Here is a 16,766-nt window from a genome sequence, read left to right as displayed (position 1 = left end):
GAAGATTTTCACTATTGAAATAATGGGAAATAATTGTAAACAAATCCACTAAATCACATTCATACGACACAAAGTCTAGTCTTTTCACATGTAAATAAATTGTTTTCGTTAATCTATTTCAAACGATTTTAAATCAAACGGTCATTTTACTGATTTGCCAAAAAAAAACCCAACCAAACAGTTATTTGTATTTCTTTTTTTTAACAGTATTCGAATAAATCATGTTTTATTTATGAAAATTTCGTATTGCTGACGAATGTTAAATATTGATCCCTATAGATTTTCAATTGTTTGGTTGTTGGGTTACTGTCTGATCTCGCAAACCTGACATTTTATGGTAATTATTTTTTGCATCCAATTGCACCAATTTATTAAAAAGATATCAACGTACGAGAGTCGTTACTTTACATAAACTTCTGGTATTTTTTTTCTATAACGAAATACGAAACCACTTCTCGCAATTCGCTTTGGAGTATTTGTGCTTCTCTTTTGACAAAATATGGCCTTGTCTCAAAAACAAAAATATACAATATAATATAGAGTAATATATAAAACTGGACTAGAGTGAAGAGTTGGAAAGTAGGAATTCCGAATTTTAATTGAAAGTTCTAAATCTTTGTGTATTTTCTGATATATGATTGTACAGAGTCAACAATTTCTTTGTTTTGCTGAAATGAAAGGTCACCGTCACCAGCCAATAGATGCAAAATGGATATAGTAAATCTTTCTAATTTTGAAAAACAATATTTCTCTTACTTCGTTTTGAAAAGGGCACTAAAATAATAGTGAATATCATCCTCAACAGGATGGCCATATAGCTGCATGCGGGATTGGGTTTAATATTAACAAGGTTTAAATCTGAATTTTAAGAACTGCACATATGTCTCAAACGTGTATCAGTGATATTAAGATTTCTATCACCACAACTTAAATTGAATTGCGTACTGTGAATAAATACTCAGTTTACTATTGTTAAGAGCAATTTATCACATATAATACCACGTTAACAGTTAGTGTGACGGTGTTTGACAGTCTGAAGGAGATAGCAACAAGGATTTAATAAGGCAAAGCTTTTGTTGAACTCAATCTTACTAAAGTTTTCATTATTATATTTAATACTAAGATATGTATACGAGAAACGATAATGTAGTTGTCTTTTTTAATTACACATGATCATCTATGATGGGATAAAGTCTAATGAGAGAATTTAACCAGAGACTGAATAACTTAGAATGACCAATTAAAGGTCACTGTACGGCCTTCAACAATGAGCAAAATCTATACAGCATAGTAAGATATAAAAGGCTCCGAAATGACAAATATAAAATACACCCAACGTCTTCTCAGCGGTTGCAAAGTACTTTTTCAAAATCAATTAAGTTTTGAATCAGGATAACAGTCACAACAGTATACAGTAAATAGCCTTATTAAGAAGGGATATAGGTACGATACTGTTGTCAGGTCATTAAAGATTGCATATTTTAGCTTTAGTATTGATTCACTTATAGGGTCTTTGCATCGGAATTAAACACATTTATTCTAAAACCAGTTGTTGGCATGACACGGGTTATGTTCTTTTCATATATTTTATGATGGTATAATACTAAACCCCTAACAGGAGGGATTGTGCCTGATATTCATATGATGAAGACATAATCTTTCAATCAGTTTAATTGAGGTCTGGAGCTGGCAGTCAGTAACTGCTAGTAGTCTGTTGTTATTTATGTATTATCGTCATTTTGTTTATTTCCTTTTGTTTTATATTCTGACATCTGACTCGGACTTCTCTTAAACTGAGTTTTACTGTGCGTACTGTTGTGCGTTTGTTTTTTCTACATTGGCTAGAGGTATAGGGGGAGGTCTGAGATCTCAAAAAAACATGTTTAACCCCGTCGCAATTTTGCGCCTGTCCCAAGTCAGGAGCCTCTGCATGGCCTTTGTTAGTCTTGTATGATTTTTTATTTTAGTTTCTTGTGTATAATTCGGAGTTTAGTATGACGTCCACTATCACTGAACTAGTATACTTATTTGTTTAGGGGCCAGCTGAAGGACGCCTCCGGGTGCGGGAGTTGCTCGCTGCATTGGAGACCCATTGGTGGCCTTCGGCTGTTGCTTGCTCTATGGCCGGGTTGTTGTCTCTTTGACACATTCCCCATTTCCATTTTCAATTTTATTTCATGTTAAAAGACAATGTCATAATACTATGACAGAGGGGCAGTCAAACTCCCTAGTAAGTCGAAAATAAAATGACTACGCCAGGGCTAATAAATAAAAAGACAAACAGACAATTAATAATACAAAAGGCACAACATAGAAAGCTAAAGACTAAGCAACACGAACCCCACCAAAAACTGGGTGTGATCTCAGGTGCCCTGGAAGGGTAAGCAGGACCTGCTCCACATGTGGCACTCGTCGTGTTGCACATGTTATTACAAACCCGGTAAATAGTCTAATTTGGTAGGTCACATTCGTAGTGAAAAGGGAAGTGGATTGTAGTTACGGCATAAGGAACATATCCGATATCATCTGTGAAACGATTATTCCATAACGGTCAACCAACTCGTAATGGCGTCCGTAAAATTTACAATAAACAATGTCATTTACACTGTTCAAACATCAACGCACGTCAAACTTTGTACAACATAAAAGCTGACTGGACATTCGTGACAATTTGTCACGCCCTCATGAATTGGCGTACGTCCTATCAAATACCTTCAGAAAGCTTCCATTTAAATTATTTTACACACAAGTAACTGCGTATTTTATTTTCTTAACAAAACAAAAAAAAAGTCAATATATTTTGCGTTAAATGTGCAATCAAGCCACGGATTCGTAATTTTCAAAAATTGCTCACAAACGGTTGATGAAATGTGGAAAGTCTAAATAGAAATATAACAATTATGTCCAGTGCGCGTTTATAAAACTGGCTCTTTTTGTACATTTTGAGATACTATAAGTACTCGTTTTATGTGTATAGAATTGTAGGGGTCAATACGACTTTTAATCAGTTGGATTTTCAATTTTAATAAAAAAATGTGTTGGGTTTTCTTCTTTTCTTTAAACTTACATCATGATTCTTTGATATTTCCCATTATCTTCTGATTTTTTTTAAGATGAATAATATAAAATTTGTATACCAAACATCTACAATTTTACTCTGCGTTTATAAATAGCATTGAACGTACAACATCTTATAAACGATAAACATAGTGAAATTTGAAAAAGGCATGACAGGAGTTTTGAAGAAAAAAAGGCAGGATGGGCAACTTGCCAAAAAGAAAAGGCAGGATGATAATTTATTTAAAACAAGTCAGGATAAATTAATAACTAATTTGAAGTTCTATTTTAATATCATCTGAGCAAGAACTACAGGAGAATAGCATAGCATTTGTCTTGTTAGGATTAAAATCAATAAGCCAATCTTTAGACCATGCTGAGATTTGTTCTAAGTCGCTATTTAAGACATCTTCTATCGTGTAAGGACTATTACTTGAATAAGAAAGGGATGTTTCATCAGCACACAATCGAGTTAGACTTATCAAATTACTAGCTATGTCATTTACATGAATAAGGAATTATCACAGTAGGGGACCTAATACAGAGCCTTGTGCACTCCTGCATTGGTATTCTCAAAAGGCAAATATAAACTTTAAAAAAAAAACGCTTTCTTGTCTATTTGAAATATTATAACTAATTAAGTGATTAAATACGTTTTTAAGTACATTTTTTTTTAAATACTTTGCCTACTGCTGATAATAATGTGATTGGTCTATAATTGGAAATCAGTTCTCCGATTTTGAATATATATATATATATATATATGCGCCAAGTCAACACATTTTAAAAGATTTTTTTTACATAAAGCATAAATAAATTTACATACATTGTCAGATCAAAATATCTTAAAAACCCCAGTCCAGTGATACCGTGTATATTCTACTGACTAAACCATATCGATAGTTTTACATTCGTACTTGTTACGTAATAAGATCTGTGTCCAGGTAAAAAGATAACCAGCAGGTGGTATATATTCTAAAATGTTTAGCGCCTTCCATTATACATCTGACGATGACATTTAGCTTTAGGGCTATTCTGTTTTCACAAAGAAAAAACTAAAATTTAAAAATTTTATAAACATAAAATTCTGTTGAAAAATCAATTTATAGGTAAACTGATCAGCATAACGTCCTCGCAATTTCTTGTTCAGACCCAGGGACACAGATGTCCGAATGAGTAAGAATAAACTAAATTCTTAAACAATTATATAAAGTTAAATGTACCACAAGCACATTTTGATAGTATAATAAGAGGTTTTCTTGTGTATTTTCTATGTTCTGGAAACTTCAACATCCCATCAAAAATACTTAAATTAAAGTCATAAGTTTAATAAATTAAAGTTATTTTTACAGAGGATGACCTTGAGGTCACTCCGATGTATTGCTATCGCCTAAATTTCCATTATGCAAATTAGTTTTGGGATTTCAACCGATCTATAAAAATTATAGATCCGCGGTCATTACAAGGGAAAAAAGTGCATTTTTATACCTGCGATTCCGTTCTCCGTTCGTACGATGTTTCATCAAAAAATGGAATCATTTCAGTTGTTGATTTAGTACTGAAAATTTGACTGAATTATCTCCTTATTAAATACGGTTTTATATGTTTAATAGGTGTTTAAGAAAGAGGTCAGGTGCTCATGTTCATTCATAAAATTATCGTTCATTCATGAATTTATCGTAAAATCAAAATCACTACACAGGTCACACAGGTTGTATACGTAGTGTCAAAAGATTACCTGTATAGTATCTAAAAATAGACAAACTTAACTGACTCCCCTTACTGTAGTGTGTGATAACATTTTGTGAGGGAATTCGATGTTTGCTATACCACTGTTCATTTCAACGCACTTTATGACGATACCACTTTATCAATATGAATGAAATTTTTTGCAGTGTTTTAAGAAATAATTTTACTTTAAAATCGCGTATCATTTGTGAACTATTAAATGTTTTACAAGGACGAATTTTCTGTATAAAGTCAATAATTGTGTGAACTTTTGAAGCCCAAACTTTTTATAGCCTTAAATACGCTAATGAAAGATCCGAAAACTATACCCATACAGAACGACATGTTTTTGAAATTGTAGCAAAACTTTTGGTTGACAAATTTTAATTCGTTATTGCATAAATATTAACTTGAAATATCTGTCATTTTCTCCCTACCCAGTTTACCTCTATTACTCATTATGATGTGGACTTGACATTGTTATTGAATCTTATGCAATTTGATTGGATTAAGTTATTATTAGATTACCTTCAAACTGTTCATGCTTTTTCGTACGAGTATATTGATTAAATCAGAGCGTGCATGAATGTGTACAGAAAATTAAATGACCTGCAAACTGGACACTGGACCAGTCCATATTACGTTTTATCAATGAATAGATTTTTTTTTTATTTCCCAAATTACAGGGCCCATAAAGGGCATAAAATCAGATACAATTGATTTACATAATTGGTAACAACAACAATAATAGCGGCATATAAATAGATATTTAGTATATAAGCATTGGTCAGAATCAGATGAACGAAACTTAAGGTATGAAAGGTAACAATTGCCACTTTTTATCTTTTCACATAATTTTCCACATGCACATTAGATAAATTAATTTTGATAGCCTATTGCGGAGAAAAAAGAGAAAGTTTACTGTATTAACGTTCTATTCCATTAAATACGCCATTTTTCGAAGATAATTGCAGAAAAACATTTATGAACGGCTACGCCAGGTAAAATTGTTGTTTATCCTAAAAAAAATACAATTTTCAGTTTCATTAGAATATTATAATAATAATAAATCCCAAATTTATGTAGTCATTAGATAAAGTCCGTATATGTCCGATCTGCCTATTTTTGGACATCAAAAGACAATACGATCGTTTTAAGGTCAATTTCGTCTACCTCACACAATCTTGTTAGGCACTATAATGAAATGGACCTGAAATTTATTTCACATGTTTCCTGAAAATTGATAAATATCAAAGCAACATAGAGCTGTTTGTTCTAGTTCGTATAATGACAATTTAATGTCATGTTTGTTTATGATGACCCCCCTTTTCGGGATTGCATCAGAATTATAGTTATCTCGTATCGCATGAGGATGACACATGTCAACTGAGCAATTATGTTTGGGACTTAGTTTTAAGAAATGATGTCAAAGTAACATTATGAAAATATTTTTAGTAAGCTGAAATATATATTTATTTTTTACATGTTTATGTCTTGTAAGATATTTTATTTCTGTCCCGTTTTTCAACATTAGCGTCTAGAAAGTTGAAATGTTTTAACTGAATGGTTAATTTAAATTAATTATGAAAATGGTTAAAATTAAATCAATAAAGGAAATTATTGCCCAGTTACAAACACTACCAGGGGATAATCCATAATGATTTTTTTTTCAGTTATATGTTTCAGCACATGTATAATTAACCCCAACTTTAGCCTGGTAAACTTGTTGTCTCCTTGTAAAATATAAAACATATTTAAAATGATTTCCTGTTAAAGTCTTATATTGATATAAAGTTAAAACCGTCTTGCTTCTCACTAGTCAACACTCCTGTCCTGTCAGGTTTAATTCTTATATATATGGATGAAAAATAAAAGTCCACAAAACATTAACATGGCAGCAATTGCTTTTACAGCCTTTAAGACTTTGATTTTTTTTTACAGAAGAGTGTCCACCATGCACTTGCATTTAACTATAATAATAGTAGAATAGTATGATATACAAATAGATGAAAATTATATATACATGCAACCGTAATATTAATATAATATATAACAACAAACCAGTGTATTCTCTGGAACTATTATTATATTAGTATAATAGTCTAAGGTATACTGATTTGTATCACTACAATATAATAGTTATTACGGTGAGGTTGAATTTCCTGTCATTTATTCATCATCCAAGCACGAACTTGTATAACAAAAAAAAATCTCTGTAAATTAACCTCAGTTTCAGGTATAGAGATGTGATCTGTTTCTGTGACATGTGCTTTTGACCATCCACAAGAACCTGTGGTCATCCGATGTTCAGTACTTCAGAACTTTGATTTTAAATATAATTTGCACATTGTACCTATTGTTTTCGTATATTTATTTTTCGCCATGCATTAGTTTAATGCTTACTGTGACTTCTAAATACATCTATATAGTGTGTTAAATAGATCGATTTATAAACTTTGTACGCGAATTATTTTGATATCCTAATGATAATCAATTATTTTTCTTTTGACAGCACTTATATTTTGTTGATTGTTCAATATATTTTTATGGTATCCGGCATTTATATACATATACATGCATAATGATAATCCCTTGGATATATTTTAGTTGGTTGATTGTCGGTTGTTTAATGTCCGGTGTAAACTATTTCATACATTTCTATGAAGAAAGAGTTTTTCATTTTAGGATGAAATTGATATTTTGTGCAAAATGTAATTTAAAGTACATTGCATTAACTCCGTGTTTCAAAGTCAAACAAGTGAATTATTATTTTTCTTTATATTTCTTTAAGACAAAAAATGAATAGCCATATAATTCAAATCTGGTTTGGATTTGTTTTGTGCTCAATAGAATTTACTACGACAAATCAAATGTTGTTGACAATTTTGGGATCAAATGATATTTAGGTATGTGCTAAACAGGGACACAATAAACTGATAAGTTGAAGACTTCTTGTCTAGTAATACATTTCTTGAACGAGTGAAATTCTGAAATATCTTTTTTTTTAATTATCTCTATTACGATAGCCTTTTTGTGAAAAAAAGTACGATTTAATTTCAAATTGTATGAAGTAAGATTTATTCCCCTATTTACAATTAACTCGTTCTTGTCCAATATGAATTCCTCGAACGACCAGAGTTTGAAAAGGGAAATAAGATTTGAATTTCTCATCAACATTTCTCCTTAATTTTCAAGAAGCAAGATTTTGTTTTGTATCGTCATTTATCGTAGGACATGAACGAATTTTAACTGAAGAAGCTCTTTGGTCGGGTTGTTGTCTCTTTGACACATTCCCCATTTCCATTCTCAATTTTATGATGCATACGGGCCCAGTATTATAGCCTGAGGGAATTTAGATAATCTCCGTTTTCCTCTCAGTTTCTGTCATTTATCATATTTGGGTATTTTTCTAATAAGTAAAATTAAGTTTTTCGTGAATTAATATCTTATCACATTCCGTTCGTGCAGTGTGATACGAGAACTATGTATCTACATGCAAGAAATATATACATGTAACAGACAAAGATTATACGAGAAACTGAAAAATGCATTTTTTTCTTCATAATCGTACAAATAAACAACGCATAAAGTAAACATGAAACAATTCCGCAACAACTGAAAAATAACGTATAATGTGTGTAATTTAATTTACTCAAAACACTGTTTTAATAAAAATGATATAATATTCATAAGCAATAAGGATAATCCAATCAATTTTGTTGATTGGATAATTCACGGATTAATAGTTGAGTAATCAGTGGCACGTGCCCTCAATATTTAAAAAAAAAAAATTAGATACCTCTCGAAGTTAAATATCAAAATTTTCCAAAATAACAACTGGAAAAAAAAAGCGTTCAACGAATATTTACATTCGTCATGTGTGCATATACGAGTCATAGTGCACAAAAACAATTTTTCGACAAAAATTGATAGCAAGTTATACTTTAATGTTCATGACTTATGAGTATTTTTCATGTTAAATTTCTAGTGAAATTGATTGTTGAGCGGCTTTTTACAAAAATACAAATACCGAAAAAAAGAATATTGGGTAAACGTAAATGGACAACAACCCAACGAGAAAAATAAAATTTTAAATAAAGTAATAATATAAGTTTACAAATACGTACTATGTGCATTTAATAAATCAACGTTTGAACTTATCATTATCATTTTATTTTATTTGTAATTTTATTTTTATGTATATTTAATGTTACCCGATATGGAGTCCTCTTAAAGATAAAATTCACTTGAATTGGTAAGTCTGGTGTATATATGTTACAGGGAATTTGTAAAATCAGGGATTTTGTAAAATCAATGGACTAATCAGTGATTTTGTAAAATCGCTAACAGTTTCAGTGGTTTTGTAAAATCCCTGAAATTGTCTGGGATTTTACAAAATCACTGAAAATAGAGCTAGGGATTTTGTAAAATCCCTGATTACAATTAAGTATAACTTGCTATTAGAAATGTGTTTTTCTTAATATAAAAATAGAGTTATCATCACTAATGATTTTGTTTAATAAACACTATGAGCTAGAACTAGTGTATAATGATTATGACTAAAAGGCATATAAACGGATTTTTAGACCACTGTAAATTTACTTATTTTTGCATGGCAAGTTTGGGTGACATCTATTGTTACATAATTGCCCTGCTTTTCGATGAATGTCTGTATCAAATCAACCAAAGTAAAACTTTTTTATTTTTGCTTGGTTAGAACCTATTCATAAACATGCAAGTACAAAACAAAGTATTCTTACCTATATTTTCTGTTGTCTTTTTTTATTATTATTTTGTGAATATAAATGTTATTTTGTAGGCAGCAAATTAATGATACAACACTTATTTGCTTTTTATATATCAATTTTCATGCAGCAATAAGATGCTCTTGCTCTGAAAATGCATGTAATATTTGCCACTGGATCACATACCCTAACCCACTCAATTTCTTATACCTAACATATGTGTTTTTCTTCTTTTATGACAGCAATCAACCTAATGATCCGTTTTTATATTTGATTTTTTAAAATTTGATGTAATTGGTTTTATTTTTTACAGTAATTACAGAAAAAATATAATAAACAGTTACTTTCTTTCAAACAAGGTAGTGATAAGAGCTTGTTTTGTCTTCTTTCTGTGGCTCATTGACAACATGTTCCAAAATTTCATCATATTTTCCCCGGTTCCATATGTTGCACTTTAATTTTACCTCAATTATTTGAAGTAATTTTTGTTTGTATTTTTGCTCTTGATTTAAAGACATCTGTACCTGAGCCTTTTTCTACAGTATGTCAGTTGTATAGTGCATGCAAACTGCTCACTTAGTATTAAAATAAAGGCTAGGTTAACCTCAAACTTATTGAGTGTACGTTACTATTGTAGGCTTTTTTCACAGAAATTCTTAATAAAAATGAATGAATTTATTTTACCAATTCCCTGAATTTAATTCAGTGAATCTGTAAAAAAAATCTTAATTATTTCAGGGATTTTGTAAAATCACTAGTTAAAATCAGGGATTTTATAAAATTACTAATCAGTTCAGTGATTTTACAAATTCCCTGAACTTTCAGTGATTTTACAAAATCCCTGATTTCACAAATTCCCAGTAACATATACATGTATCACACGTACTATCTACATGTACAATATACAGAAATGACACGGCTGGGTATTGTAAAGTTACTGAAGGAAGATTAATGTCAAATTCATATCCCCGGGCGAAGAAATTACCGCTTTGTCAGAACGGTTAGGTGTTATTTGTTCCAACTACCATATTGAAAATCCAGAGCTTGAAGCGGGGGGTTGTGAGAAATGTTTTTGAACACTAGAGAAGTTTTCTTGTTATACCAAACAATATGTTTTTCAATAATTGGCAACCTTTTTGTTCATCCGGCATATGGTTACTCTAAATAAACTCTTTAGATTAGTTTAATTATTTAATTACAGATCGTATCTACCCGTTTTGCAATTGCTGTATCACCCCTTGCATCTATTCCACTAGCCGCGTCTTATCATGTGTGTTGATAAAGTTTTGTGATCTTAATAAGGCTGTTTAGTGGTATTTTTTTGTTTGTTTGTGAGATTAACATTCACCATTTGCTTTTCCCAATTCTGAACGTGTTTTTTTAACAAACTGTCCGGGATTGTCGTCAGTAGCGTACAAAACGCAAAATTTGCAATAAATTCCGTCCTGTGAAGTTGAATAGACAATGCATGGGAAATAGTGCAGCCACGCATATTAGAAGCATCTTTTTAATCCGTACATTTCACGTTTATGAAAAGGAAAATAACTAGGTGGATTTCCAGTTTTCATTTAGAATGCTATACATTTGAGCACTAGGTACAGATGTGGAAATAAAGTTTGCAATATCCTTAGATTCAGTAAAAAAAATCTTATGTATATGATAGGGTGAAAAAGTTTTTTTCTTCAATATAAGCTAACAAAAAACGTCGTTTTAATCATAAAAATACAAAGTAAAGATAGCTGCCTTTGATTGTCTGAATTAAATCCTTTGATCCTCTAATTATCAAGTTACCCTCAAGCCAATGTAATTATGACATGTGTATATTTAAAGGAGTGTAGCGACAACGTGTCACCCTGGATGTTCAATTTATAGTAAAGATAACATTAAAACAAGAAATGGCAAATACAAAAATTAATTTAAGATTTTCAAGCGGGATGGGGGGGGGGGGGGGGGGGGAGGGGGGGGTGTTGCGAACCCCCCCCCCCCCAAAAAAAAAAAAAAAAAAAAAAAACCCTAAATCCGCTAGTGTTATAGTATAAATCGCACCAATAAATGGAACTTAATTGTGTCATATTTACCTCCAACCGATTTACCTACATGGCCCGAGAACACAATTATTTCGTAGTGCATTTCTTTTAGACAATAAATTCAAATTAAAAAATCGCACCTGCTCTATCTCAAAAAGATTTTTACAGTGTAGTGTACTACTAGTGGGACAAATAATATCAACATTATAGAAACTTCTACCAGCTCTAACTCAAAATATTGACAATTCTGTGTTAAGTGAGTCTTAAGTTCAGTTTGACAGCTTCAGACGTAATAAAATTTGACCTTTTTTTAACTGGACCAAATCACTACTTAACATAAAGATTCAGCACCTAAATTTTTTTAACATGTAATTTCATTCCCCTACTTAATATTTCATGCATTAAATATCAAGAAATAAATTAGGAAAGTGTATTAAATAAAAAATGCAAGTTATACACAGTGGCGGATCCAGAAATTTTCATAAGTGGGGGCCTACTGACTGCCTAAGAGGGTCATGCTTCAGTTATTCCCTATATAATCAACCAGATTTTTCTCAGAGGGCCGGCCCCCCTGGGCCCTCCCCCTAAATCCGCCTCTGATACACTGTTCACACTAGGGACTATATTCGTAGACAATGAAAACCAAAGGACGATAACTGTGTCCCTGTACCACATGTAACATTAGAATACTCACTTGAAAGGATGACTGATTTTTTTTTTTTTAAAGTTAAGAGTCTGATATAGAGCCTGAAAGCTGTCGTGGTTGTGAAGATTATAAATTCCGCCAGGCTTTTATAGGGAAAAAAGGAGAAATTATAAATGGAAATATAATGCACGCTGTTTAATCATGCTTTTCAAGACTATTTACTGATGACTCGTACACAATCATTTTGAATGGTGAATAAGATCATATAGTTTTAGATGAATTAAGCACTCAGAAACTAGCTCGTAAAAAGGAGGAGGAAATCCAGTTTTTCAGTAAATATCAAAGTAAAATGTATAAGTCTATAACATTTGCGCAATTGTATACTTGTTTTATTGACGCAAATGAATGCTGCAGTTTTCAAAATATAGTGACGCAAAAGAAGAATTGGCGTAATTAAGTTGTGGCGAAAATTAATTCTTTTTCTGTGCAAATGGATATCGGCCTTTAAAACACCGTTTGTACACTAACAAACGTGTATTTATCTTTTACGCTGTCTAGCATGGAATTAAAAGTTTTGGCAATTTGTGTAGGATTTTAATTTTAGAAAGTAACGAACAAGTAAGAAGATCGTCAAAAACCTGAAGTGTATCGGAAAATGAGCTATGCACGATAAAAGAAAATAGTCTGGTGCGTCGATATGAAATTTTACAGAGGCATGTATTATTTGTAAAATTGAATTAGTCTATTAATAACAACCATTTGTAGAACTGATTCTTTTGATCCTTCAAATATGTGTAAAATATTCTTTGATAGTTTCTTTCATATATACAATTGCAGTATGCTTATAAATACTGTAGATTTGTATTTGATCATTGATTGCATGCATAATGTCCAGTGACAAATATTTCATGAGTTCGTACAAAGAACAAATCAAAAACTTTTAAAATACATTTGATTGGTTATTAAAGGTGATTCGATCTTGATGATATGCATGAAAGTTTGTGAAGCTTACCTCTGAAATAAAGAAATCTAAAAAAAAAAGGAAGAGTTATTTTTTCTTCTTCTGTATTTTACTCATACATGAACTTAAGCACTTTTTACAGTCAAAATAACAGTTTTAACACCGACAGCAGCAATTGCAAGCGACGCTGGTTCCATATAAGTTTTCACGAATTTTTATAAATCCCTGACCATCTTCGGTTTATATCAAACTCTGATATTGAGGGGAACATATACTACCATGGATGTCTTGTCTTTTTTTAATACATTTAGATATAAAACGTGTATCTCATATAAAGCCTCATTTATAGAACATTATATATAATATTGTGTCAAGGAAATATTTGGACCAAAGAAATATTTGGAGGAGGAGGAAGAGGAGAGAGAAGAGAGAGACTAATATTTTTCGCGGTATTTGGTCTCGTGTTACTCATGTCAAAATGTGATGGAAGGAAATGTTTCCCCTTCGTTTTATATAGCAGGGTATTCCATAGTGTAATTATATTAGTTACAGGTTTTTTTTCTATCGGTAAGAAATGGTATACAGTTCGAAATCTAATTATCTACATTAAGTTATAGTACATTTAAAGTAAGTTTATTGCATTGCTAAACGCTTCTCAATCAAGATAAATCGTTTACAACCAATACTATTTTTTGCGACTGAATAAATTTTATTTAGAATAGATAGTTCACGTTCCATTGAACTATGGGTATTGTTTAGGTTTTTTTTTTAATTTTATAATGATCGAATTTGAAATGTTATTAACACAATGATTCAAAATTACAAAAAGACATAAAAAATTACGCAATTAGTATAAAACAAAAATTATGATAATTAAGATAACTTATTTGCTTTAATTATTTAATTAACAAGTGAAATGTTTTCAATCCAATCTTTCCAATCTAATATAGTCCAAAGGGTGACAGGTGTATAGAAATATGGTCACCACAGTTCTTCTTCCGGCTGGCAGTAAAGAACAACCACGGCAAAGAGGTGCATTCATTTGGTTGTTCGGGATATATAAGTACGCAACCAACTATAAATCAATCCAATCTAATAATTGTTTTTTTTATCCCGCATTTTTTTTTATAATAAATTAAAAAATAAAATAATTGAAATAATTTTCTGAAATAAAAACCTAATATATATATCATACGCTTTACAAAACGATATGCCACACGATAGATGAAACGTTAAACGATATCATATACCATATACGATAAACGAACGCTAAACGCTAAACGCTAAACCATACCATGTACCATACGACAAATCAAACGCTAAACGCTAAACCATACCATGTACCATACGACAAATCAAACGCTTTACGATACCATGATGCAAACGATATACTCAACCCTAAACGATGACATTTACCATACGACACACGAACGATGAACGAACGCTGACCGAACGTTGTACGTACGCTATACGAATGATGTACGAACGATGACCGAACTCTAGACGAACGATTCCCGCACGCTGTACGTACGATTCCCGAACGAAAAAAGTGTTAACTTTTACGTTACAGGGACTGTACACATTCAACATACAATGGATTAAGTGTAAAGACGTCATAAAGAGTCAAAGGAAAACATAACCTTATTGTAATGCCAAAATACAGGTATCAGCAGATTGTACAATATGTATAAAACACATATATAGTTTGATTTTTATTTACTGTTAACAAAATCGATATTATTACCCCCAAAAAAAATCTAAAGATCGAATAACAGTTTTGTACATGTATAAGAAACCTTTAAGAATAAGTTTATTCAAAAGGATCGGTAGGTTAACCCGTTAAAATAAGGATGTGCTATCCCGTTTAAAATACATTTTCTTTTACATATTCTCTTTTCTATACCGGCACAACCAAATTTCCAAGAAGAAATTAGATTCATAATAAATGACTTTTTGGCGTTGTTTATCGACCCTCCCCTTTGTAGTCTCGAGCAGCAAAAAATTTTTTAGTTGGCTTACAAAGTGCATATGACATAACATGCAATTATAATCAGTACAGAACTCTAAAATAATGGTATCATATATTACAGTTACATATGTACAAACCAAATCATATAAATATACATTATTCAATATGATATCAAGTCAACGAATATTTGTAGTTACCAAACCAGACTAAAAAGAACAAAATTGTATGAAATGTAACGTTCCTTTTATTTAATATTGATCTTAGTTTCAGCTCGACGGACATTGCACATTTTATTTATAAACTTTCAACTATTGTAAAGAAACATTGCCAGTTTTCTGATTAAAACAGAAAGGTGAACAGTTTGCATTGTAATTAAATGTTTAACCATGCATGTACTAACATATGGTACCCGTTAACATACACATGTTGTATGTTGTACTGTTACACCACTGTCCCAGGTTAGGGGAGGGTTGGGATCCCGTTAACATGTTTAACCCCGCCACATTCTGTGTGTGTATGCCTGTCCCAAGTCAGGAGCCTGTCATTCAGTGGTTGTCGTTTGTTTATGTGTTACATATTTGTTTTTCGTTCATTTTTTGTACATAAATAAGGCCGTTAGTTTTCTCGTTTAAATTGTTTTACATTGTCATTTCGGGGCCTTTTATAGCTGACGATGCGGTATGGGCTTTGCTCATTGTTGAAGGCTGTACGGTGACCTATAGTTGTAAATGTCTGTGTCATTTGGTCTTTTGTGGAGAGTTGTCTCATTGGCAATCATACCACATCTTCTTTTGTATATACAGAATGATAATAGTATTATATATTATATACTAGGCAGTATTATCCAAATTCATATGTGATGTGATAATGTATTTTTCTTTTTCAGAAATAAACCGAACACTATCCATTCTTTACAAGCACTTGAATTATACGGCGGTCTATTTTCCAATGCAAATGCAATAGTATTCTGATGACTATTATTATGATGGTCAAAACGGTTATTATCAAGACACGTACGATTCGGATTGGTAACAATAAGAAAAGGTGGTATACATTGCAGCAAACCACTGTTAAATTTCGAATTAAAAATGGCAGTCTAATGCTAAGAGGATTGTAAAAGAAGTTTTAAATTATGAAAACGGGTTGTTAACTTAAGATACCACAAAATCCAGAAAGCCAAAACAAATGCAGAGAACACACATTGGTTACAAAGACAGTACAAAGACATTAGTTTTGCTTTTCTTTTAGTTATTTACTGATTGTTTATCATTGTCTTCTCTTTTTCTATTTCTCTAAAATAAAGTTACTGAACATATTACTATTAACATGATGAAGAAAAGGTACATAATAATAAAGTATGTATATTTCAGAATTTAGATTGCTAATAATTACTTACCAGTTTTATTAATTATAGGTGTAATACACATGTACCACCAAATCATAATACTTCACATCCGGTTGCATACGAAAAAGGGTTGAAAAATATTCCCTTGAAATTAATCCTACATTCATTACAGTAAAAACAAATTGGAGTCATGAACATATACCTTGGATGTTTCCACCATTATTTTTTTAAGTGTTTCTATAGAATATTTTGCGACTTGAGGTTACATTGTTAATAAATTAAAGCTTG

At 31.3% G+C, this 16,766-nt stretch overlaps 1 long non-coding RNA gene across 1 annotated transcript in view; it reads left to right on the top strand.

Moving 5' to 3' along the window:
- Window positions 1-16,448, top strand: part of LOC127705469 (uncharacterized) — a 51,913-nt gene extending 35,465 nt beyond the window's left edge. The window contains exon 3 of the long non-coding RNA XR_007983895.1: window positions 16,020-16,448. This is a non-coding gene — a long non-coding RNA (uncharacterized LOC127705469). The remainder of the gene's footprint in view (window positions 1-16,019) is intronic.
- Window positions 16,449-16,766: the final 318 nt, after the last annotated feature.

Source organism: Mytilus californianus, unplaced genomic scaffold, assembly GCF_021869535.1.
Source record: "Mytilus californianus isolate M0D057914Y unplaced genomic scaffold, xbMytCali1.0.p SCAF_6, whole genome shotgun sequence".
In the NCBI taxonomy this organism is placed as follows: domain Eukaryota; kingdom Metazoa; phylum Mollusca; class Bivalvia; order Mytilida; family Mytilidae; genus Mytilus; species Mytilus californianus.
Note: the sequence above shows the minus strand (reverse complement) of the source record. Positions and strands in the feature narration are given on the sequence as shown.